This window comes from Callithrix jacchus, chromosome 6 (genome assembly GCF_049354715.1).
Source record: "Callithrix jacchus isolate 240 chromosome 6, calJac240_pri, whole genome shotgun sequence".
Taxonomy (NCBI): domain Eukaryota; kingdom Metazoa; phylum Chordata; class Mammalia; order Primates; family Cebidae; genus Callithrix; species Callithrix jacchus.
Genome location: NC_133507.1, coordinates 8,208,654 through 8,235,524, shown reverse-complemented (window position 1 = coordinate 8,235,524; position 26,871 = coordinate 8,208,654). Strand labels below are relative to the sequence as shown.

The following is a 26,871-nucleotide window of genomic DNA, read 5'->3' as shown; positions in this document are numbered from 1 at the left end:
GGCAGTGGGAGCAGAGGGCTCACAGTAAAGATCAGATTGGGCGAGCAGGTTGGCATCAGTCTGTAGAAGCCCTCGGAAGTCAGGAAAAGGGAACTTTACTCTATTTTCCTGGCACAAAGTTAATGAACTCCGTAATTGCTGAGCAGGGCCTGGGAACTGATTCTCTGCCACCATGTCCCACTCCCCACTGCTTCCATGAGTCACCACTGTGCCACTGAGTGGCGGTGCCTGTTGCCAACTCTACTTGGAGCTGCTGCATGCACATCCCCTCCTGAAGAGCTGGCATATCTGCAAGTGCCATCCCGCGCCCCCTGGAAGAATGGGAAGAAGCAGCTCAGAACTTGGCACACGCCTTCGAAAGATTGTTCACACCTACTTGAGGCAAAGATCAGGAAGATCAGTCAGGGAGCCATGGGCCAGGGCTGGGTGCCAGGAGCAGTCAGGGACCTGATTTGGTAACTTTGGACCTGGCCCTGTATTACTGGGGAATGGAATCAAGTCATCTTACAGGGCTGCCAAGGCTGTTTTGATTTGTGTGAGTACAATGCAAGGTCAGGAATGCCACAAACCACCTATCAAATGCAGCAGCAATAAGAAATTTCCTGACCAGATCAGTTTAGACACGCAGCAGTTAGGTTCTGGAATAGAAATCCAGGTCAGGGACACAGAGTAACACAGTCTGGACCCAAGCCAAGATGGGGAACACAGGAAGTCCTCGGCGAAAGAGTGATGGGAGTATTATTTTCCAGCAAAAAGCTAGAGCAGGATTAGACTGGAGAAGCAGTTGTCCAACAGGGGAAAGGGTGCCTGAAGCGATGCAGTGACAATAGCTTCCTCCCTAAGTGGCCCATTACCTTCTCTCAAACTCCAGAAAAGCAGACATTTTGAGGCCCTGGAAGGGTGGGAGAACTTTTACGTGCCTTATAGTAACTGATAGGATCAGGGAGTTGGAAACTGGGTTTATTAATTAGCTGTTGCTGCAAAACAAATCACGCCAGACCTTAAAAGTGTCTTAAGGTCTGATAAAAGATAAAAGTGTCTTTAAAAGCACGTTTATCATCTCATAGTTTCTGTGGGTCAGGCATCCGCGCACAGTTGAGTTGTGTCATCCAGGTCAAGGCCACTGCTAGTAAAGAATCAAGAACCTCATCCTAGTGTCTTGCAAAGAACTGAATCCTGCCAGCAACTATGTGAGTGAGGTTGGAAGTAAATCCTTTTCCTGTTGAACCTTCTGATGAGACCACAGCCCTGTCCGACACCTTGATTGTAGCAGACTCACTTGTTTTGCAGACATGTGCGACAAAGCTAAGCATCCATGTCCTGCACATGGTCAAAACAGGATGCTTCCTCACCTATGTCCATAGGTTGCCTTCTTTCTAGAACTCTCCCATGGCTCACATGGATTCTGGTTCTGATGTCACGTCATTAGCTCATACACCATGACTACAACTGAGTTCATCATCTGGGTCCTAAATGATTTCCATCCTCCTGCCCTATTTTGGTCGAGAGTATTTCTACTTCTCCAGTCCCCTAGCATGGGAGGCAGCTTCCAGCATGGCTCCCAGCAATCCCCATCTCCTTGTCTTCATGCCCTGTGTCGTTCCTTCTCCTTGTGTATGTGGGCTGGACTCGGTGACTCGGTTTTAATGAATAAAACACAGCACAGGTGATGGATGCCACTTTGGAAATTAGCTTATGAAAGACAGTGACTCCCGTCTTTTTCAGACTCTTCTCACATGCTTGCTGTGACAAAGCAAAGCTAGAGAGATTCACATGGCAAGAAACTGAGTCCAGGAACCAATACTCCTCAGACGCCAAGGGACGACTGTTTTGTTATTGTCATTATTGTTGCTTTAAACAATTGTCCATCAGAAGAGGTCAAAGCTTCAGAGACCATTTTGGCTCTTTCCACTCCTTTTGTTTCCAGTAGAGATAAGCCCTATAGCCTCTTCCTTGTGACTGAGATTCTCATCTTCATCTCACTCTCTACACCCCCACTGGGTTCAGGCCTTGCTGTCCTCAGCCCAGGGGCACATCCAGCCCTCATGCTTGTCTCCATGTGCCCCTTCGTTTTCCAGATCTCCTTTCCAAAACATTTCTTGTCGCCTCTGTATAAGGCACAGTGTAAGGCCATTCTCTGTGTAAGGCACAGAGCTCTCAGCCCACCCTTGGGGCCTCCTACCACCACCCCTTTGTCTTTCCTGACCAATCCTCACCCCACCAGCCCCATAGTCCCTCTGTCAGGCCCGCTGCCCTGCTGATCTCTGCCTCTGTGTCCTTCTCCCCTTGTGTGTGTGGAAGCTGTGCCCAGCTTCCCATCTCTGAGACCTCACATCCAACAGGAGCGTTGACTATTGACTTTCCTCAGCACTTTTGTACTTGGTATTTACATCCTCTCTGTCTGTCTTAAATATTGACTTGAAATCATTACCTAGTCATTTTTTTAAATCATAGATAATACTTACCGAAGATACAATTAATCTTCACAACTGCTGTGCAGAGTAGATGTGATGATCTCCATTTTATGACTGGGGAAGCTGAAGTTCAAGGCCGCATGGCTAATAAAAGTCACTGCCAATATCCAAACCCAGCCCCATATACTCCTTCCTACCCAGGGCTCCACTGACCTCTCCCCTATTTGATTGAAAAACACGTTGTTCTCCAAGTCTTCTGAATCCCCACAGTCATTAGAGATTTTACTGCAGGGTGGAAAACAAAGTAATATGTGCAGATTTCTGACAGGCACTACATTTCAGCCACAATTTATTAAATATCAACCAAGTTAAATGGACAGCAAGGTAAATTTATATGTTGTAAAAAAAAAAAGTAATGAAATTGTTTTATTTTTGGTAACACTGCATGTCCACATCAAATATAAAGGTTGAAAATTTTCCATTTCTGGTCAGTTAAGTCTGACTCTGTCCCATTAAATATCTACATTACATGAAGTACCATACTGTCTTAAGATTTATGCATTTACATGAATAGACTCCAGGGTGTAACACTTTAATCTATAAAAAGTACTAACTAAAAGTAACCGTTGCCACGGCAACACACTGCATGCATTAGTAGCCTTCAAAGGCAAAGCACTTTTGGAAATGAGCATTTACTGGTGCCCCAGACTAACCGAAACTCGATGAAATGGATTTTAAATCACCATTAACACCTGGAGCTTCATTCCTAGCTTTAAAGTAGATCACAGTGCTTCCCTGAACATATACTATTTTTCACTTCAAGGAGAGTATTTCATTAGTGGGTGACTGCTGATTTTCTATACAAATTTTGAGAAACACAAAAAGATGGATTTTAAAGTGCATCGAGATAAGCAAGGTCCTAGAAGAGCTATGAACATTTGGCAATACAAGGGTGAGGGAGAATAGAGCACTTTCCCTGCGTGAAGTCATTACACAAAGTCAGAGTGATAAGGCAATTTGGTCCTGGCAGAGGAAATATAAAAAGATGGATGCAGCCTGCAAAAAACCAAAATTGCCTTCATGGACTTGGGACAGGCACAGGAAAGCAGGGGCATGCAAGACCTGTGGGGAGAAAATGGATGGATGTGTAGATGAATATGTTAGCAGCAATGATGGGGAAACCTGTTCACTAGATGGAGAGCATAGCGTTGGATCCCTACCTCACACCGTGTAACAAAGGCAAAGTCCTGTTGGATTCATTACCCAAATGTGAAAAGTGAAAACATGACCCAGATACCAAAAGGTGAGGCGAAATGTCTCTGAGACCTCAGGGAAGAGATTTCTTAAACAAGACCTGAAGTGCACATGTTACAGGGCAAAATATGGCGGACACAACCATATAAAAACTAAACATTTATGGTGTATTAGTCCATTCTCACACTGTTATAAAGAACTAACTGACGGTAGGTAATTTATAAAGAAAAGAGATGTAATGGACTCATAGTCTTACAGGCTGTACAGAAAGCATGGCTCGGAGGCCTCAGGAAACTTACAATCATGGTAGAAAGTGAAGGGAAAGTAAGCACATCTTACCATATATACTGCTAGTATATACTCAGAAGAAAGGAAATCAGTATATCGAAGAGCTATCTGCACTCCCATTTATTGAAGCATTATTCACAATAGCGAAGATTTGGAAGCAACCTAAGGGTCCATCAACAGGCAAATGGATAAAGAAAATGGTACACATACACAACGGAGTACTATTCAGCCATAAAAAAGAATGAGATCCTGTCATTTACAACAACATGGATGGAACTGGGGGTCATTATGTTAAATGAAACAAGCCAGGCACAGAAAGACAAACTTCACATGCTCTCATTCATTTGTGAGAGCTAAAAATTAAGACAATTGGCTGGGCGAGGTGGCTCACATGTATAATCTCAGCACTTTGAGAGGCCAAGGCAGGTGGATCATGAGGTCAAGTGTTCGGGACCAGCCTGACCAATATGGTGAAACACTGTCTCTATTAAAAATACAAAAATTAGCCAGGTGTGGTGGCACATGCCTGTAATCCCAGCTACTCAGGAGGCTGAGGCAGGAGAATCACTTGAACCCAGGAGGTGGAGGTTGCAGTGAGCCAAGATGGCGCCACTGCACTCCAGCCTGAGTGACAGAGAGAGTCTATCTCAGAAAAAAAAAATAAGACAATTATATTTCATGGAGAGAGTAGAATGATGGTTACCAGAGGCTGGGAAGGATAGGGGGTGGAGGAGAGGGAGGATGGTTAATACCTACAAAAACAGAGTTAGATAGAATGAGTAAGATCTAGTACTTGATAGCACAGCAGGGTGGCTACAGCTAACAATCATTTATTGTACATATAAAAATATCCAAAGTGTGGCAAGTACTAGAGCCCAGATCTCGCTAAAAGAAAAAGAAAGGGAGGAAAAAAAAAAGAAAAAAATATCTAAAGTAGTATAATTGGAATTTTTGTACCAGAAAGAAATGATACATGCTTGAGATGATGGATATGCCATGTCCCTGATGTGATTTATTATAGATTGCATGTCTGTATCAGAATATCTCATGCACACAGTAAATATATACACCTACTATGTACCAACAAAAATTATACAGTAAAAAGACGTGAGGCCAGGTGCGGTGACTCAACCTGTCATCCCAGCACTTCGGGAGGCCAAGGCAGGTGGATCACTCTAGCTCAGGAGTTCACAACCAGCCTGGGCAACAGGGCAAAACTTCATCTCTACAAAAAATACGAAAGTTAGTCGGGCGTGGTGGTGCACCCCTACGGTTTCAGCTACTCGGAAGGCTGAGGTGGGAAGGTGGCTTAGCCCTGAAGGTGGAAGTTTTAGTGAGCCATGATCATGCCACTGCATTCCAGCCTGGGCAATAGAGCAAGACTCCTGCCTAAAAATAAAAAAAAGATTTGCGTTAGAATAAAATTCAAACCAGCTTCAGCCACCAAACTGTGGCCTTCAGCAAGTTTCTTCACTTCTATAAATCTCAGTTTCCTCATCCGTAGTGCAGATAGCTTTGAAAATTGTGTGAAAACATGAGTGTCTGTTTCCTTCTTGCATCAGATTTTCTTCCGCTTTCCATTCCCTTTCTTTCTTTCTTTTTTTTTTTCTTTTTTTTTTTTTTTTGAGATGGAGTTTCGTTCTTGTTACCCAGGCTGGAGTGCAATGGTGCGATCTCGGCTCACCACAACCTCCGCCTCCTGGGTTCAAGCAATTCTCCTGCCTCAGCCTCCCGAGTAGTTGGGACTACAGGCACGCGCCACCATGCCCAGCTCATTTTTGTATTTTTAGTAGAGATGGGGTTTCACCTTCTTGACCAGGATGGTCTCGATCTCTTGATCTTGTAATCCACCCATCTCGGCCTCCCAAAGTGCTGGGATTATAGGCGTGAGCCACCGCGCCCGGCCTCCATTCCCTTTCTTATGCTGGTTCAGGATATTGAGTTCAATGACGCAATTCCAAAGCACAGAGGAAGAAGTCAGAGTCTTCATCACAGGCCCATTCCTGGGCACAAAGCAATTCTGATAGAATCTTCTAGGGAAGAAGCAAAGAAGTGAGGCCAAGAGCAGGCAGGTGGGGCGGCAATCCCAGGGCCTTCCCTGGCCTTGCAGGCCACCGTGATCCCAGTCAGCTACTTCTGCTGGGCTCTGGTCGAGGTCCTCCACCTTCCTCCAGATCTGGGTTGTGGTAGTAATTATGGCGACCTTCATTTTCAAAGCCTGAGTTCCAAGGCCCTGGAGGTCATCAGGAGGTGAGAAAGGGAGAATCCTGCCCCTCTTTCCAGGGCTTTCCTTAAATTCAAGGGGAAAATTATGCTTTAAAGCTACCATAGAGCAGTAATTTTAAAGTGCTCAGTCTTTGACTATAGGAAGAAAATTTCTGCTAAGAACTCTTGAAATATTTTTGCTCATCTTGTATCTTTGGATACAGTTATTTTCTTTTGTTTTGTTTTGGTTTTTTGAGATGGAGTCTCACTCTGTCACCCAGCCTGAAGTGCTGTGGCGTGATCTCAGCTCACGGGAGCCTCCACCTCCCTGGTTCAAGTGAGTCTCTTGCCTCAGCCTTCCAATTAGCTGAGATTACAGGCGCACACCATCACGCCTGGCTAATTTTTATATATTTTTTTAGCCAGGGTTTCACCGTGTTGGCCAGGCTGGTCTCAAACTCCTGACCTCAGGTGATCCACCCACTTTGGCCTCCCAAACTGCTGGGATTACAGGCTTGAGCCACCGCGCCCGGCCGATTTTCTGATTTTCTTTAGCATTAATGCTATGTAATGACACAGAGGTTGTTGATGCTCAGAGATTCAATAACCCACTCACAGTGTCGTAACTTTCCCCAGCTGCCTATTATTTCTCTGGAGACAAAAATAGGTAGAGGTTTCAAAGTCAGAGCAAAGAGCCGCTTATTGTATCTATTTAGCGTGTTCTAATTAAAACTGTTGTGAATTCTGCAGCTTCATTTTGCAGAGGTTGAGAAAACCTTTTTTCAGTTTGGTTCAAGTAAATTCACACTTCCCAAATCCCATTTTGTGTTTTAGGATCTAAAAATGAACCTAAGGTTAAAAACACAATGCACCACCACCCCCGTGGTATGCCTGGCCCTGTGCAGAAACTGAAGCGCTGTGTGCCAAGCCCAGCAAATATCCAAACGACACAGTCAGAAGCTCAGCTCAAGCTTCCTAGGCAAATTCTACACCAAGGTGGTTGTTATTCACACATGCACTTCTCCACTTTTGATTGAGGTCAGCTCCCTGACCCCATCATCAACTCTACTCTCACCTTGGAGATTGAGTTCTTTTTTAGTCAATTGAAATATTTTAAGGAAAAAAAAAAAACAACAACATTGCTAGTGAGAGCAGGTCACTAAAGGGGATTCTGTCTATTTACCACCCAGAGTGTTTGGAGCCTTAGAGACAGCGGGGACACTGCCCTTGGGGCACCCTAGAATTGCAGCTCAAACTCCATCTTGAGAAATCTTCCACTGGGTAAGAGGGAGTGCCTCCTTTTCTCTCTGCCCCAGTGTAGTCCAGAGGTCGGCCCATTGGCTCCGAGGCACTGACTCTTGAGGACATGCCACAAGGATCTGGGCACAGTTGGAGGTTGGGCTGTGGCAGTCACAGCCACCACCGTGGACCCCACAGGGGCTCTTCCTGCCTCTCTCCTGTGTCCTGACCTCCCAGTGCTTTCTGCTCCTGAGGGTAGAGTCGACACTTGGCATGCATCTGTGGGTATGAATGCCCCCAGCCAGAGCGTCCAGTGGTTTGGGAGAAAATAACCTTGATATTTAAATAAACTGACCCAAATTGTCCCATAGACATTTTTTTTTCTTTCGATAAACATAGAAATTCACCCTTCTAGTCTTAAAGCTTGAAACTTATATTTGTTTTACTTGAGTTCCTTTCTCTGGAAAGTACCTTCAAGACTCTCAAAAAAAGTACCAAAGAACTGAAATTCACCAGACCATCACATCAGACGATAATCGTGGGGCCTCTCATTCATTACGATTGCTTCCTCGCCCCTCCCTAGTTCCCATTTTCTTACACGTGGTTACATTTCTCCCCTGCTATAGAAACCTGCAGTTTTAGTCAGTCAGGGAGACGGGTTAGAGGCTGAGCTCCCATCTCCTCTGCTGCAGAATCTGATTAAATCCTTCTTCCTTGGCAACACTCGTCTCAGTCGTCGGCTTTTTGTACCACAAGCTGAGGACCGAGAACAAACCCCTGGCGTTTCAGTAACAGAAACAAACTGGGCTTGGATTCCAGTTCTGCCTCTTACAGGACATGTGTCCTTAAACAAGACTTTCCCCTCCATGTCTTCTTTTCCTCATTGGAGCAGTGGGCACATAGGCCCGGCCTGGCATAGTCACTCTCAATGAAACCTGAATGTGGGAGCACTGTTTGTACTGTAAAATGCTATACATCGGAGAAATGGTTATACTGTTGTCAACCAAAAGCCTTCAAGCCACACCGGACTTGGGTTTGAAATGGCTTCGCTGACTTGTGACCTCACCCTAAATTGCTAAAAGGTGACATCATCCCTCCTTCCTCTGCCTGAAAGGACAGCAGTCGAGCGGGCTTCAGGGTTGGCTTAATCCAGGCACTGCAGTTTTTTCCAGGCCATCCCTCAAGTATCTGCCTCATCTTCACTTCCCCACGTAGTGGTGTCCAAAGAAGGCAAAAGAGACTTCTTCCACAGCTCTCTCAGGAGAGAAAAGAATCTCTCCTGGAAAGCCCAGTGAACTCCTCAGCATGTCCACTGGCCTGAGTTGTATTTCATGCCCCTTTCTGAACTGATCTCTGGCAACAAGAATGGGTCGTTCTTTAACCAACCACTCCCAGATCTGGGGGTGGAATCCACTTCCCCTGAGGCACATGGATTCCATGAAGTGTGTTTGTGGGTACGTAGGTAGGGGGACAGGGGGCCATGCTAAAGAACTGCACAAAATCAGAGTTCTCTTAGAAAGGAAGCAGTGGTGAAGGGGTAACATATGTACACAGAAGAGTCTGGGTGAAAACACGTATGTTCAGTGTATGACATGTTTTTGTTAAAAAACAAGGGGGGTGATAAAAGGAAATAGATGAATATACAAGGGAAATATACAAGTATTTCATAAATACAAATGTACATATTTGTGTACACATAAAATATATTTGGAAAGATAAACAAAGAAACCGTTGATGTGGCTGTCTCATGGACAGGATCCAGATATCTGGAGACAGGGATGGGAGAGAAACTTTTCAGTCTACACTCATTTATGCTGCTTAAGTTTTGAACCGTGTGCATATATTGCTAATTCAAAAATAATTAATGAGTCAATTTTTAAAGTGGAATTCAGAAGCATGAAAGTGTGACAGAACACAGTTACTACACGTCTAGCCCCTGTCAAGGACTTTGTCGAGAATAAGGTGAATATGCTTTCTTATTCATCCTAGGGCCCAGTGGATAACTGTTAGCTCGAATATTCACACACATACACCCCAAACATTAATTTTCAAAGGCAATGCAGTCTGAATTCATGCTTAGGAAGGGAAATCATCTCTTACCTCGTTTATAATCTGAACTACAGTTTCTGCTTCCAATTGGAGAATCATTTCTTTTTTTCCATTCCAAACCTCTAAAACCCAGTGATCCTCAACCAAGGGTTATTTCTCTCCAAGGGGCATTTGACAATGTCTGAAAACACTTTTGGCTGTCAGAACTTGGGGCATTTAGTGGATCAAGGCCAGGAATGCTGCTAAACACCCTACCGTGGACGGCACAGTGCCTCCCAACAAAGAATTATCCAGCCCAAAATGTCAGTAGTGCCACCATTGAGAAATCCTGCTCTAAGACGAAAGGCACCAGAAAAGAGCACAGGAATCAAGCCCTCAGTGGCCACCATTCAGTAAAACCCCTGCCTTTGAAACGGTCACTTGCCTTACTCTCAGCTGGCCAAAATTCTTACACGTGAAAAAGGAAGCAACCATATCTCAACAAAGTTGGAAAACAACAACAAGTAACCTTCAAAACAGTAAGCACCAAACCCCAGTTTAGTTAGTGAATTTTACCAAACATTTAAGGAATAAATATACCAATTCTTTACAATCTCCTCTAGAAAATGGAAACAGAGGGAATAGTTCCTAAATCATTCCGTGTGGCTGGCATAACCCTAGTACAAAAACCAGACACAGGCATTACGAAGGATGAAAATCACAAACCAGTGTTTTTCGCAGACATATACACAACAGTTCGGACATGGTGGCTCCCACCTGTCATCCCAGAATTCTGGGAGACCGAAGCAGGCAGACTGCTTGAGCCCAGAAGTTTGAGACCAGTCTGGACAACATGGCGACACCTCATCTCTACAAAAAATACTAAAGTTAGCCAGGCATGGTGGCACATGCCTATAGTCCCAGCTATCTGGGAGACTGAAGTGGGAGGATCAACTGAGCCCAGAAGGTTGAGGCTGCAGCAAGCTCTGATCGCACCACTGAGCTCTAGCCTAGGCAACAGAGCAAAACCCTGTCTCCAAATAAAAAAAAAAAAGAAAGAAAATTCTCAACAAAATATTAGCAAATCAACTCCAACAATGGATTATAAAATTATATACCAAAATCAAGTGACATTTATTCTAAGTGTGCAAGTTTGGGTTGGCCTTCAAATATCAATGATTGTAATCTATCACATCAATGCTGAAGAAGAAAAACCATACAATCATCTAAATGGGATAAATGGGTGCAGAAAATGCACTCAACAAATTCTAACATCCGTTCATGATATTTTAAAAATCCTAGCAAACTAAGAACAGAGAAAAACTTCCTCAACTTGATTAAAGGACATCTATGAATAACGTGCAACTGACATCACACTCAGTAGAGATAAAATGGAGTCTTGCTCTGTCGCCCAGGCTGGAGTGCTGTGGCACAATCTTGGCTCATGGCAACCTCCACCTCCTGGGTTCAAGCCGTTCTCCTGTCTCATCTCCCCAGTAGCTAGGATTACAGGCATGCACCACCACGCCCAGCTAATTTTTGCATTTTTAGTAGATGGTTTCACCATATCGTCCAGACCAGTCTCAAACTCCTGACCTTGTGCGCTGCCTGCCTTGGCCTCCCAAAGTCCTGGGATTACGGGTGTGAGCCACCATGCCCAGACATCTTTTTAACAAACTACACATCCAATGAAAAAAAAAGTACATCTAGACACAGATATTATATTCTTCACAAAAATCACCTCAAAGTGAATCACAGGCCTATATGTAAAATGTAAAACTATAAAATCCCTAGGAAATAATGTAGGAGCAAATCTAGGTGACCTTGGGTATGGTAGTTAGAACACAAAGGCATGATCCATGAAGGAACAAATTAATAAGCTGGACTTCAATAAAATTACAAATTTCTACTCTGTGAAAGACACTGCCAAGGGAATGAGAAACTGGGATGAAATATTTGCAAAAGATATATTGAATAGGGACTGCATCTAAAATATACAAACAACTCTTAAAACTCAACAGTGAGAAAATGAACAACCTAATTTTTTTTAAAGGTTAGAACAAATTTACTTTTATTTTTTTTTAACTTTTCTTTTTTTATTGCATTTTAGGTTTTGGGGTACACGTGCAGAACATGCAAGATAGTTGCATAGGTACACACGTGGCAGTGTGATTTGCTGCCTTCCTCCCCTTCACCCACATCTGGCATTTCTCCCCATGCTATCCCTCCCCAAATCCCCCCCCCGCTGTTCCTCTACTATTCCCCCCAATAGACCTCAGTATGTAGTGCTCCCCTCCCTGTGTCCATGTGTTCTCATTGTTCATCACAACCTAATTTTTTAAACAGACAAAAGACCTAAATAGACGCCTCACCTAAGAAGACATACAGACAGCAAATAAGCACTGAAAATGCTCAACATAATATGTCGTAGGGAACCTCAAATTAAAACAACAATGAGCTACCACCACATACCTATTAGAATGGCCAAAATCCAAAACACCAGCAGCATCAAATGACACCAAGTATGTGGAACAATGGGAACGCTCTTTCATTGCTGGTGGGAATGTAAAATGGTACAGATATTTTAGAAGACAGTTTGGCAGTTTCTCACAAAATTTAACATACTCTTGCCATATGATCCAGCAATCACGCTACTTGGTATTTCCCCAAATGAATTGAAAACATATGCACACACCGAAACCTGCACACAAATGTTTACAGCACCTTTATTCATAATTGCCAAAACTTGGAGACAACCAAGATGTCCTTCAACAAGCAAAGGGATTAAAAACTGTGGTATATTCATCTAATGGAATATTATTCAGTGATAAAGATAAATGAGCTGTCAATAGCTATTACAAAAGCACGAAGGAAACTCAAATGTATACTGCTAAGTCAAAGAAGCCAGTCTGAAAAGGCGGCAGTACTGCTTGACATTCTGGAAAATGCAAAATCATACACAGTAAAAAAAAAAAAAAAAAGAGCAGTAGAAGCCAGAGCTCAGGGAGTGGGGAAGGGGAAGAAGGAACAGTTGTACAGAAGGCATTCGGGGTGGTAAATGACTGTGTATAGTACTGTAATGGTGGATTCATGACAATATGCACTTACCAAAACCCACAGGACTGCACACCACAAAGACTGATTTCCTAACATCAACTATGCACTGATATTTTTGTTAAACCAAGTATTCCTTTGTGTTTAACTACACTGTCTTAACGTTTATTTTCTCTGATCTTAGTACAGCCACTTCAGCGCTTGCAAAGTTATTGCTTGCATGAGATATCTTTACCATCCTTTTATCTCTAAACTCTTTGAATCAAAGGCATGTCTCTTGTAAAGAACACAAGGTCGGTCTTGTTTTAAAAAATCCAGTCTTAGAATCTCTGTCGTTTGATTGTGGTATCTAGTCCATTCACATTTAATGTTATTATTTGTATGGTTGAAACTATATCTGCCGTTTCAATATTTGTTTTTTATCTGTCTCATGACTTTTCATTTTGTTAGGCTTATGACTATTCCTTTTTATTGCTTTTCTTGTAATAAGTAGATACTTTCTAGTGTATGATTTTACTTCTTTTTTTTTTTTTTGAGACAGAGTTTCGCTCTTGTTACTCAGGCTGGAGTGCAATGGCGCGATCTCGGCTCACCGCAACCTCCGCCTCCTGGGTTCAGGCAATTCTCCTGCCTCAGCCTCCTGAGTAGCTGGGATTACAGGCACGCGCCACCATGCCCAGCTAATTTTTTGTATTTTTAGTAGAGACGGGGTTTCACCATGTTGACCAGGATGGTCTCAATCTCTTGACCTCATGATCCACCTGCCTTGGCCTCCCAAAGTGCTGGGATTACAGGCATGAGCCACCGCACCTGGCAATTTTGATTCTTTTAATTTTTGATAGTTTTAATTTTAGTTCTTTTCTTAGGAGTTGCTTCATACCTGAAGCATTTAGGGAGGCAGAGCTGGTATCAGAGCAGTCGGTTACCTTGCAGATGAAAACTGCTGTCTGCTTTCTCTTGCCTGCTGGAGCCACTGGCTTCTGCTCCAATCTTCCTTTCCAGGGACTGATTTTGCCTAGAGGACCTCCTAAGTCCCAATTTGGCCTGTTGCTCAGGCTCCTACTTTCAATCTGATCCTGATGGGCTTAGACTTCTTGACCTGGGGTCCTTTATGCATCACTAGCTAGGACCCCAAGGCCTCCTGATCTTCGAGAATTCTTTCTGATCTGCCAGAAGCCAATGACTAAGCTTTTTAAATACAGAAAGCAGGGGCCTGAATCAAATAGATTGGAAAGTTTCTTTCAAATGCTATTATTCTCTTATTGTTTTAAAATAGTACTGGAAAAAATGTCTCATCCCTTACTGTTCCTATGCATCATCTCATTAAATCTCTACAAAGTGTTAGTTGTGTGCTTTAAACACCCTTGTGCCTGATTTAAGAGAAATTACTGAAATTGTAACCCTGTTATGATGTGATTATTTAGTGTTAGATTTTTGTTCTATAAAACTACATAATATCTTAAATATGTTTTCTGATAGATCTAGGGCAGCGAATCCCTTCTGGATATTATTCTCTGAAATTACACTGAAAGAAATAAACAGCTGTCAGGAGTATGAAGACTAAGCCATTGGACTGCTGACTCAGTGCTCTGCAAGTTACAGTGTGTCCTAGAAAGCAAGTCACATGCCCTGACATTTAAGTACTCATTTTCTCTTGTGAGCGTCAACATAAATTACCTGTGTGAGGTTGAAAGGAGGAAGACACACAACTGGCAAATATAAATGCACGTACAGTCGCCGGCATTCCAGCTGTCCAGGCAGAGTCAGACACACAGTTAACATTCGAAACACGGTTAATGCTTCATTTTGTAATTGAGAGAGCCTATGCTCTTACTGGTTCTCTTTATCCACTGAACTACTGAATTATGTAATTATTTGTTGCTTTCTCTTGTTTTCTCCTCAAGACTATAAAACAGTGGTAATGGAGAGAGTCGTTTACAAATATTCAACCCGTGCCTTTTGTCCTCATGCCACATTTCCTTCCAGCCTCTTTCATCTCAGAGTCAAGTCAAGGGGTGTATTGCCTGGGGCCAGCAGCAGATACATTCTGTCTTTGGCAAGAGGCTAGGCTCGAAATCCGTGCTTTGTGGATTGGGTAGATTCTTTCAGCTGCTATTGGAATATCCAGGTATTCCTTGTAGCTTAAACCATCTCTTACCGTGGAGAGGAAGGGAGTCCTTCCATGCACCTGCTGGACCTGCTTGGCCTCAGGGCTTTCTCTGATGTGGTAGGAGGAAGATGTCACAGAGGAAAGCAAAGCAAAGTCTACCTCGGCGTCTGCAAGAAAAGCAGGAAGAGCGGTGTAGTGATCAGGCTGATGTAGGTGCTGAGTGTCCCTCAGGAAGCTCCAACACAAAAGGAGTGACTGAGAGCCACTGGGCGGGCCCCAGGTCCATGGTGCTAGAGCGAAGCCAGGCTGAGTCAGGGCTGGAGGTGGTTGCCTGTGTTAGATATAGTGAGCCCCAAGTTTCTTTTCAAAGAATCAGCGTGTCAGTATGTTCAGCTCTCTTATTCTTTAACTCTCCATTTTAAAGTTTAGTTTCTTTGTAGTTTCAGTAAACAACCTTTTCCACCAGTTCTAATCAGTAGTTCACTTCTGTTCCCCCGTCCCCTGCTCTGTCCTGACTCAGCCCGGTCACCTGCTCCTGTCACCTGCTTTGAGCCCTGGCTACCTGCTCTGACCTACCCACGACCATCCTTCCTGCCAAACTACCACCCCACCACTCTGGCTCATATCCCTGCTCCCTTTAAAATAGCCGATCGGGATTAGACCGGACTGTGCAGTCTAAGCCTAGCCAGTAGGGGGACTACACAGCAATAGGGGTGACCTCCGTCAGGCATAAGGACCCCTTCCCCTCCTTGTCCAGGCGTGCGCTCACCATCGTTCCACCTGTGGGCTGCACCCTTCTATAGAAGTAAATTGCCTTGCTGAGGAAATTTATATTCAAGTGCCGCTTCTTTTGCTGCACCAAAAATTTTACTAACAACACATGGGCAGCACCACAGGCACTTAGAGGTGTCTAACTGGCCATGCCCCACTAGAGTGGTTCCTGTGCTCACAGGTCCCACCATGAACCCTTCAGCCCCAGGCCTGAGCTCATAAGCAAGCAGGAAGCCCAGAAGCCAAGCAGCCAAGGGCATCCCTGACGCCCAAAGCAATACCACCACATACAAGGACACCCAGACATATCCAAGCTGGGGCTGCACAGTACCCATGGAGCCATTTAAAATTTTGTGTATGTCTTTTTTTTCCTCGTTTTTAATTTCCTTTGACACTTTGGTACAATCAGGTATTATGTATGTCTAAAGTTTAAATCAGACACGCCATTTTGTTGGGTTCTGTTGGTGGACAGAAGGGACGTTCACACACACACGTGCACGCCTCCATCTGCTGGAAGCCTCTGATTTGTGTAGTCGAGGTACAGAACTTAACAGAAGTGAGTGTCAATGTAGGGCGAGAGAACGTTCACAAATGTCCGACAGCTCCTGGTTCATGGACCAACTTAGGCATCAGCACAGCTGATTCTCATTCAGGAGAAGACCGTGCTGCTGTGCCCAGGGGCCCCTGAGCCATTACCCAGCTTTCTAGCTGTCTAGGAAGTCTGCACTAGAGAAGCATTCAACCTCCTCTGAGCTAACATTTTATGTGCACGTGTGATTATGATGCAGACATTATTTTACTTGTGTATCTAATTTTTTAATCAGACTAATTTGAAAAAGTTATCAGACTAAAGTTTTGCCTGTCTTTGGGACTGTTGGAATGCAGTGAGACAGTGGGATCAGCGACAGAACATCTCCTATGGGGCACTGCATCGTGGTGAGGGGGCACTTGAAGTCTTGGCACAGAGTAACTGCTCTCCTGGGGTGCCAGAGACATTTCCCATCTCCCATCTTCCTAGCAACCACCAAGATCAAGCACAAACAGACCCTTTCCAGAATGAATCCCTACAACCCTGACAAACCCTTTTCAGAATTTCCTAACTCTTCAACTTAATGGAGTCTCAATGAAGCTAAACAATGTTTTCCAAGTCAGGCACCATGGCTCACGTCTGTAATCCCAGCACTTTGGGAGGCCAAGTCAGGCAAATCACGAGGTCAGGAGCTTGAGACCATCTGCGTAACATGGTGAAACCCCATCTCTACTATAATACCACAAATTAGCCAGGCGTGGTGGCGCGTGCCTGGAATCCCAGCTACTTTGGAGGCTGAGGCAGGAGAATTGCTTGAACCCAGGAGGCGGAGGTTGCAGTGAGCAGAGATCGCGCCATTGCACTCCAGCCTGGGTGACGAAGCGAGACTCTGTCTCAAAAACAAACAAAAACAAATAATAATGGGTCTTGTTTTATAAAATAAAAAAAAAGAAATATGCATTTTTAGATACCAGCAGGTATCAAACAAAAAACAAAAAAGGTTTTTCTTATAATATATTGAATATATTTATCACAATATCTATTATTTTGTCTTTTCCTCACAAGTTTCTCAAACAACAATGATGAAGGCCCCTTTCCTGTAACATTAGGTTAATGTGGGTTTTCCTTACCCTCAGGTCTCTTACTGCATTATCCTTTCTTCCCTATTTTAACTCATTCCTTTCTTCCCTGATTTATTTCTCAGATCTGTATCTTTGTTTTTAGATACATGGTCTTGCTCTGTTGCCCAAGCTGGAGGGCAGTGGCATGATCACAGCTCATGGCAGTCTCCAACTTCCGGGACCAAGCAATCCTCCTGCCTCAGCCTCCAAGTAGCTGGGACTACAGGCATGTGGCAACACACCCAGCTAATTAAAAAAAAATTTTTTTGTATAGAGACAGGGTCTTGCTATGTTGCCCAGGCTGGTCTTGAACTCCTGGCCTCAAGCAATCCTTCCATCTCAACCTCTCAGCACACTGGGATTTCAGGTGTGAGCCAGCATGCCCAGCCCCTATATCTATTTTTATCTCCACTCAGTTTCCAGAAGATTTTCTAATGTGCTGATTGTAACGTTCAACCCTCTGTGTTGGGATCAGGGGTCAGAGTTCGTTTGACATAGGGCTGTGGGATCCTTCCTTTTTCGGAAAATCATCCAGTGGAAGTTTGACAGGCCCAGATGCCTTGGAGCTATTGTCTTTGGCACTGGGCCAGCTGGTCATAGCCCGGTTTAGGGGTTGAGGAGGTAAACACCAGCAGCACTTGAGGGTATCATCTCAAGGGGAACATTGGTTGTTCCCTTGTATGATTTTGTTTCAAAATTTTGATGCATCCAAAGGCTGACACCTGTAATCCCAGCACTTTGGGAGGCCAAGGCAGGCAGATCACCTGAGGTCAGGAGTTGGAGACCAGCCTGACAAACATGGAGAAACGCCATCTCTACTAAAAATACAAAACTAGCCAACCAGCTACTTGGGAGGCTGAGGCAGGAGAATCACTTGAACCTGGGAGGCGGAGGTTGCGGTGAGGAGCCAAGATTGTGCCATTGCACTTCATCCTGGGCAACAAGAGCGAAACTCCAACTCAAAAAAAAAAAAAGGAAAAGAAAAGAAAGAAAAGGTGGGCAATCTTAATAAATTCAACATGGGGTTATCTTTTTTTACTTCAAATCCCAGATTTCAAGTTCCTGGCAAAGTAGATTTTCAGGCATATTTAGGTGACCTATGGGCTGGGGATGGTGACTCATGCCTATAATCCCAGCACTTTGGGAGGCTGAGGCAGGCAGATCACAAGATCAGGAGATCGAGACCAGCCTGGACAACATGGTGAAACACTATCTCCACTGAAAACATACAAAAATTAGCCAGGCAGGGTGGTGTGCTCCTGTAATCTCAGCTACTGGGGAGGCTGAGGCAGGAGAAGCACTTGAACCCGGGAGGTTGCAGTGAGCCAAGATCGTGCCACTGCACGCCAGCCTGGGTGACAGAGCAAGTCTTCGTCTAAAAAAAAAAAAAAAAAAAGGCTTTTTTTTCATTGTGGTAAAATACGCATAACATAAATTTCCCATTTTAAGTGTACAATTCAGAGACGTTTAGTACATGCACATTGTTGTACCACCCCACTCTCCAGTTTCAGAATCAATTCTGAAAAAGATTTCTGCAATTCCCACAATCTTGTATCCTTCATTATAAATTTAGGAAAATTATGTTTTCTTTTTCACTTTTTGTATCCAACCAGAATACACTTGATTCATCTAATTTTGAAGGTCTTGTAATACCATTTGCTCACTAAAGATGAAAAGTCAATTCAGGGAAATATCTGGAACTATCTTCAAATGAAATACAGGCAAAAGACTATTGTGTCAGGCCATTTTCATTGCTATAAAGGAATACCTGAGGTTGGGTCATTTCTAAAAACGAGGGGTTTTTTTGTTCAGGTTCTGCAGGCTGTACAAGCACAGCACTGGCATCTGCTCGGTTTCCGGTGAGACCTCAGGAAGCTTCACATCAGCGCAGAAGGCAAAGGGAGAGCAGGTGGGGGTTACACAGTGAGAGAGAAAAGTGGGAGGTCCCAGACTCTTTTAAACAACCAGATCTCACGTCAACCAACCGAACCAGAACTCACTCATCATCAAGGGGGCAGCACTAAGCCATTTGTGATGGATCTGCTCCCATGATCCAACACATCCTACCAGGTCCCACCTCCACTATTGGGGATTACATTTCAGCATCAGATTTAGAGGGGACAAATATCCAAAACATATCAACTACTTTCTTTCTTTCTTTATGTTTGAGACAGGATTTCACGCCATTGTCCAGGCTGGAGTGCAGTGATACAATCAAGGCTTACTACAGCCTTAACCTCCTGGGCTCAAGGGATCCTTCCACTTCAGCCTCCCACATATCAGGGAGCACAGGTGTGCACCACCACGCCCAGCTAATTTTTTTAATTTTAATTTTGTGTAGAGACAGGGTATCACTATGTTACCCAGACTGGTCTTGAATTACTGGACTCAAGAGATCCTCCTGCCTTGACCTTCCGAAGTATTGGGATTACAGGCACGAATCACCACACCTGGCCAAAAGGACTATTTTCTATTCAGTATAATCCACATTATTTCTTTATTATCACATATACACATTGTTTTCTACAATCAATAGCTTTCTTACTAAGCCTGAACCATCTAAGTGAGTATAGTACAAACAGAAAAGTCATTAATTATATATGTGCCATTCTTCATAAATTCAAAGCGATTGTTGCACTTATTTTAATGTTTTAAAAACCACTATCCAACAGTGAATATTTTTAAAGCTCTTAACTGTGTGGCGAGATAAATACTTTGCTCCTTTCATGTGTCCGCAAATGTATTTCTATTTATAAAACTTAAACACACATTTTAAAGCTGTTTGACTTTATCAAAAGGTTAGTCTTTGGAAGGAAAAGACCAAAATATTGGCACCAAAAAATTGCTGCCCAGAAAATTTTGGGTTGTTATCTTAATAACATAAGTCATAATTAAGGCTATTTGTGGACCCCTGGTTGTGCGTCGATAAGGCTGTGATTAAGTTCTCATTTTTTTTAATTGGTCAGAGCTTCTCATTATTCTTATCTTTTTATAGCCCCCTTCCCCAACCAGCAAAAGCCTCACTCTGGTTCTGGGTCTGAGGCACCTTGTTCCATAAGCACCACCCACAGGAGAAATGGTCCTCCAACCAGTCATAGTTGCTTTTTTTTTTTTTCTGAGATGGAGTTTCGCTCTTGTTACCCAGACTGGAGTGCAATGGCGCGATCTCAGCTCACCGCAACCTCCGCCTCCTGGGTTCAGGCAATTCTCCTGCCTCAGCCTCCTGAGTAGCTGGGACTACAGGCGCGCATCACCGTGCCCAGATAATTTTTGTATTTTTAGTAGAGACGGGGTTTCACCTTGTTGACCAGGATGGTCTCGATCTCGTGACCTCGTGATCCACCCGCCTCGGCCTCCCAAAGTGCTGGGATTACAGGCGTGAGCCACTGTGCCCGGCCCCATAGTTGCTTTAACACCTTGCTCCGATCAGACATCGTTGAAGAACCACTTCTCCTTGTGGATGGTGCTTATGGAAGAAGGTACCTCAGGATGCAAAGGCCTAAGAATAATACAGTGGACTCTGGGGATTCAGGGAGAAAAAGTGGGAAGGGGGTGAGAGAGACAAAAGACTACACATTGGGTGCAATATTTACTGTTCGGATAATGGGTGCACGAAAAGCTCACAAATTACCACTAAAGGCCAGGTACGGCGGCTCACTCCTGTAATCCCAGCACTTTAGGAGGCTGAGGCAGGTGGATCACCTGGGGTCAGGAGTTCAAGACCAGCCTGACCAACGTGGTGAAACCTCATCTCTATTAAAACTACAAAAAATCAGCTGGGTGTGGCGACAGGTGCCTGTAATCCCAGCTACTCAGGAGGCTGAGGCAGGAGAATTGCCTGAACCCAGGAGGCGGAGGTTGCGGTGAGCCGAGATCACGCCATTGCACTCCAGCCTGGGTGACAAGTGTGAAACTCCATCTCAAAAAAAAAAAAACTTTCAATAATCTATTACACACTTTTCTTTCTTCTTAAACATCCTCTTCTGGGCAAAATTTATTCTATGGATTATATACGTTATACATAAACATGTTTCTGAGAAATCATGACTTTACCTGATAGACAAGTAAAGAAGTTGGAAAGTGTTGAGTCTTGAATCAGGAAGAGTATCTGAAAATATTTAAATCTAAATGAATGCCATATTCAGAAGGGAGTAGCTTTCTTTCAGTGGCCTCAGAGGGCAGATATCTGGCCATGAGAGGAGTTACAGAAAGGCAGCCTGGAACTGCACACACGGAGTATTGTTCTAGACTCTAGAGTCAGTCCACTGTGGAACAGGTCTCCTTAGGAGGCAGTCGGTCTCTCACAGTGCACAAGCAAAGACCAAACCACTGTGGATGAGAATCCTGTAAGAGCAGGCTTGTATCAGTTAGTCGTTGCTCTAACTCCCTCTGTCCTCAGTTGCTTACACAGCCAGGAGCTGAAGGCATAGCTTGAACTTCAGGTTTGCTGCAAGACTATGAAACAGGGACAGCCTCATAGAGTATTTCAGTTCATGAGTGTTTGCTTCTTGCTGAGAGGTGAGTCTTTTCTAAAAATGGCCACCCCAATCCATCCTATACTGCACGTTCTTTTGTGATGTATTATTCCCAAGAAATGAATTACCCTTCCCCTCCCCTTGAATATAGATTGGCTTCACAACTTTTTTTAAACACAAAGCACTGGCAGTGGCATTGTGACTTTTGGGTCTAGGCCATAAGAGGCCCAGCAGCTTCTGTTTCTGCCCTCTTGGAAGCCAACTGGTGTGTAAAGACGTTCAGGGTGTCCTGTTGGAGACACTGCATGGAAAGAAATAGGGCCTGGATGATGTGAGGCCGCAGACAGGAGAATCAAGATCCCCGAGCCGGCCGACGGCTTGGATCTTCCCCAGTTAGCCCCGCTGGAGCTGAGATGACCTGTTGTCATCAGCCCTCACCCAAATTCCTGATCCACAGAATTGTGAGCAATAAAATGGATATTGATTTAAGCCACTACATGCTGGGCTGGTTTATGACACAGCAGTAGATAACTGAAGCAGAAATTGCTATCTGGACGCGGGATGCTGCCATACCCAAACCCCAAAGCATTTGTCATTGGCTCTGATATTGGGAGGGAGCAGAGGCCAGAAGGGCAGTGAGGAAACTGTTAGGAAGCCTGCAGTAGCAGGGAGAACATTGCTATTGGAAGCTCAACAAAAGATGTCCCGTGTCACATAGTGGTGACATTTTTGGCCACGTTGTCACCTGTAACACCATGAAAGACAGAAATAAAAAGCGGCGAATGAACTTGATCTGAATACGGAGATTTCTAGGTAAAATATTGAAAGTACAATTGGCTTCTTTTACCTGCATTGATAAAGTGCAGGAAGAAAAAGATGAATGGAAAGAAACGACAGTTTCCATTTTAGGCAGCAGTAAGAAGAAACACAGGGCCCAGGACAGCAGCTCTGGCCTGCAAAACATTCTCAAACTAAGAAATGGCCAAGGTAAGTAAACATTAAACCAAATGTTTGACTATAAAATCCCATATTGTTATTTTTTTAATATGACAAAATGTCTATCTTTTTTTTTTTTTTTTTTTTTGAGAAGGAGTCCCACTCTGTTGCCCAGGCTGGAGTACAGTAGTGTGATCTTGGCTCACTGCAACCTTCGCCTCCTGGGTTCAAGAGATTCTCCTGCCTTAGCCTCCTGAGCAGCTGGGCTTATAGGCATGTGCCACCATGCCCAGCTAATTTTTGTATTTTTAGTAGAGATGGGGTTTTGCCACGTTGGCCAGGCTGGTTTCAAACCCATGACCTTAGGTGATCCACCCACCTGAGCCTCCCAAAGCGTTGGGATTACAAGCACCAGCCACCAGGCATGAGCCCGGCCGAGATTCCTTATTAAAACTTCTATGACATTTAAGGTAGCACCTAATAGACTTTCTCAACTAGACAGCTGAACTTCTAAGAATCTCAAGGACATTTTACCCCAGCAGCCTCACATGTGGCCCAAAGTACAGAAAATCCCGTCTTAGAAATAATTATGGATATAGTCCTTTTGGCATGGTGTGATCCTCAATAAGACCCAAACAGAACTCAGAACTTTTTTTTTTTTTTTTTTTTTTGAGATGCAGTCTTGCTCTTATTACCCAGGCTGGAGTGCAATGGCGCGATCTCAGCTCACCGCAACCTCCGCCTCCTGGGTTCAGGCAATTCTCCTGCCTCAGCCTCCTGAGTAGCTGGGATTACAGGCATGTGCCACCATGCCCAGCTAATTTTTTTTTTTTTGTATTTTTAGTAGAGACAGGGTTTCACCATGTTAACCAGGATGGTCTCGATCTCTTGACCTTGTGATCCACCCGCCTCGGCCTCCCAAAGTGCTGGGATTACAGGCTTGAGCCACCGCGCCCGGCCAATTTCAATTTTTTTATGGCTGAATAGCATTCCATCTTGTGGATAGACAAATAATATTTTCTTTTTTCAATCATTTATTGATGGACGCTTGGGCTGATGTCTTTGCTGTTGTGAAGAGTGCTGTGAAAAACGTGGGTCAGGTATCTTCTTTAATAAAATGATTTATTTTAGAAGTGTAGATACCCAGTAGCAAAACTGCTGGATCGAACTGTTGTTTTATTTTTACTTCTTTTTTTTTTTTTTTTTTTTTGAGACGGAGTGTTTCTCTTGTTGCCCAGACTGGAGTGCAGTGGCATGCTCTCAGCTCACTGCAACCTCTGCCTCCCGGGCTCAAGCGATTCTCCTGCCTCAGCCTCCCAAGTAGCTGGGATTACAGGCGTGCACCAGCACACCTGACCATCTTTTGTATTTTTAGTAGAGATGGGGTTCACCATGTTGACCAGACTAGTCTCAAACTCCTGACCTCATGATCCGCCCACCTCGGCCTCCCAAAGTGCTGGGATTGCAGGCATGAGCCACTGTGCCTAGCCTATTTTTACTTCTTTGAGAAATCTCCATATTGTTTTCCACAGAGATTGTACTAATTAACATGTCAGCCAACAATGTGTAAGCCATTCCCTTTGCTCCACATCCTCGTCAACATCTGTCATTTTTTGTCTTTTAGTAGTAGCCATTCTGATTGGTGTAAGATGATATCTCATTGTGGTTTTAATTTACATTTCTCTGATTCGTGATGTTAAGCATGTTTTCATATGCTTGTTGATGATTTGTATGTCTTCTTTTGAAAAATGTCTATCTGGCCAGGCATGATTGCTTACACCTATAATCCCAGCACTTTGGGAGGCCAAGGGGTGTGACCACTTGAGGCTAGGAGTTTGTGATCAGCCTGGCCAATACATTGAAAGCCCATCTGTAAGAAGAAAATACAAAAATTAGCTGAGCATGGTGGCACACACCTCTGATCCCGGCTACTCAGGAGGCTGAGGCAGGAGAATTGCTTGAGTCTGGGAGGCAGAGGTTGCAGTGAGCCGAGATCGCCCCATTGCACTCCAGCCTGGGTGATGGAGCGAGACTCTGTCTCAAAACCAAAACAAAACAAAAAAGTAAAAACATCTATTCACGTTCTTTGCCCACTTTTTAATGGAATTATTGGTTCATTGTTGTTGTTGAGTCGTTTGAATTTCTTCTAAATTCTGGATATTAATCCTCTGCTGCATACTTGCTAAAGTACCACCAGCTCCAACTAAATGGAGCAGAGACATTTCAAAATGAACTCTCTGGGCCCCCAGTTTTTTTAGGGGCAAGAAGCAGACTGTGAAAGCTACTTCTAGTGAAAATTAAGGACAACTTGGAGGGCAGAGCCAAGAGCAGAGAGAATGAATTTAAAAGCCTCAAGAAAAGAATGGATCAGGGAATGACTTCCCGCAAGCAGTGCTAGGCCCTAAGGAATATTTTCTATCTAGGGTAAGTATGCGCCTGGCCGGACTTGAGAACAGTAATGACCAGTGGCTGCTGTGTGCTTCCCATTCTTTGTCTTAGTTTGTATAACTTGGATGTCAGGAGGTCCAAATAAAATTTCCTGAGCCCTTTGCCGTGGGTGGTAGAAGAGACACTCCTTGAAGTCCTTGAGGAGCATGAAGCAGTCCAGTTCCTGTTTGCTCTGATCCCCTTCACTGCTGAGTTAGGTCCGGGAAAGGAATTTCTCATGCCCCACCTGTGCTGCTCCTCTTGCACCCTGAATGGCATACAACAGGTTTCTTTTTCGCAAAAGCGTCTTTCACACAAGGCACGTGTTTATGACGCACACTGTAAGAAAGATCTGAAGTCAGAGTGAAGATGGAGACACCTCCAGTCTCCCTTCTTAGTTCTTAAAACACTGGCCGGCCCGGCGTGGTGGCTCACGCCTGTAGTCCCAGCACTTTGGGAGGATGAGGTGGGCAGATAACGAGGTCAGGAGATCGAGACCATCCTGGCCAACACGGCGAAACCCCATGTACTAAAAATACAAAATAATTAGCCGGGCGTGGTGGCATGTGCCTGTACTCCCAGCTACTTGGGAGGCTGAGGCATGAGAATCACTTGAACCTTGCAGGCTGAGGTTGCAGTGGGCCGACATCACACCATTGCATTTCAGCCTGGTGATGGAGCGAGACTCTGTCTCAAAAAAAAAAAAGGCTTCTCACCGGGCACGGAGGCTCATACCTGTAATGCCAGTGCTTTCGAAGGCCAAGGCGGGCTGATTATGAAGTCAGAAGTTTAGGACCTGCCTGGCCAACACGGTGAAACCCCGTTTCTAGTAAAAATACAAAACTAGTCGGGCGTGGTGGCAGCCTCCTGTAATCCCAGCTCCTCCGGAGGCTGAGGCAGGAGAATCACTTGGTTTAAGCCACCTCCGGGAGACGGAGGTTGCAGTAAGCGGACATTGCTCCACGGCACTCCAGCCCCTGGGCGACAGAGTGAAATTCCGTCTAAAAAAACAGTCTTCTGAGGATCTACCAGCTCAGCTTCCAGCCTCCTGCTAAACTATTTAGCCCTCTCTCTCCCCTCTTTCCTCTTTGTCGCCCCCACCTCCAAATCCCTGTTCATTCCATTGGAGAATTCAGCCCTGGGTCACAATTTGAATATCCAAAGGTCCTGCTAGACGGGAATCTCAAGCCCTTCTCTCTCTCACACTGATCTCTCTTTTAGGGGTAGAAAAAAAAAAAAGCCATAGGGAGTTTTTTTCTTCTCCACTGATAGGAATTATGTTGCCTTCCTAAGAAAGCAGAAGCAGTTATAGATAATTTGAACTCTGTTTTTTCCCTTTTCCATTATGGGTAGATAGCACTTAATGAAAACAACAATTGAGATAGGAGTTTACCTAATAACATTGAGGGCTAGAGTAGAAATCACTAAGAAAGATAAGATGCTGAGAATCTGAAATTTCGTTCCACATGAAATTTAGTACTATTTTAAACTTTTAAGATTGCAGTTATAAAGAAAATTATAAAATTTAAAATTGAGATAAATATCTGCTATTAAGGACAAAAATAGGATAAAATGAAAGAAGAGGCTGAGCTTCTGCTAGGTGACCACCCACAAGCATCAGACCGTTGCTTCACAGGCTGGCCTTTGATTTCAAAAGCTCAAGAGCTAAATAAGTACCAAACTTCAGAGAAACTACTTTTTAAACTTTTGGCTTGCATGCTTAGTGTAATTACACAATGTTAATTATAATATTTAAGGCTAGTTACAGCTGTATAATTTAGGCATATTTATAATTTTGACATTTGTATATGTACATATGAAATGCATTGTACCATATAGGCTAAGCTGTTGAAAAATTAGTAGAAGGTACTTGATATTTCAAAAACTAAGCACAAACTATAAAGGAGTAGACTAATAAATTGAGCTAGATTAAAATACAAAGCTTCTACTGATCAGAGCACACACTAGAAAAAAAAGTGAAAAAACGGGCCCGGGTGCGGTGGCTCATGCCTCTAATCCC

The 26,871-nt window shown here is 44.0% G+C and overlaps 1 long non-coding RNA gene across 1 annotated transcript in view; it reads right to left on the bottom strand.

Moving 5' to 3' along the window:
- Positions 1-13,314: 13,314 nt before the first annotated feature.
- LOC108592114 (uncharacterized) overlaps positions 13,315-26,871 on the bottom strand; it is a 36,366-nt gene continuing 22,809 nt past the window's right edge. Inside the window, exon 4 of the long non-coding RNA XR_001912078.4 lies at positions 13,315-14,759. This is a non-coding gene — a long non-coding RNA (uncharacterized LOC108592114). The remainder of the gene's footprint in view (positions 14,760-26,871) is intronic.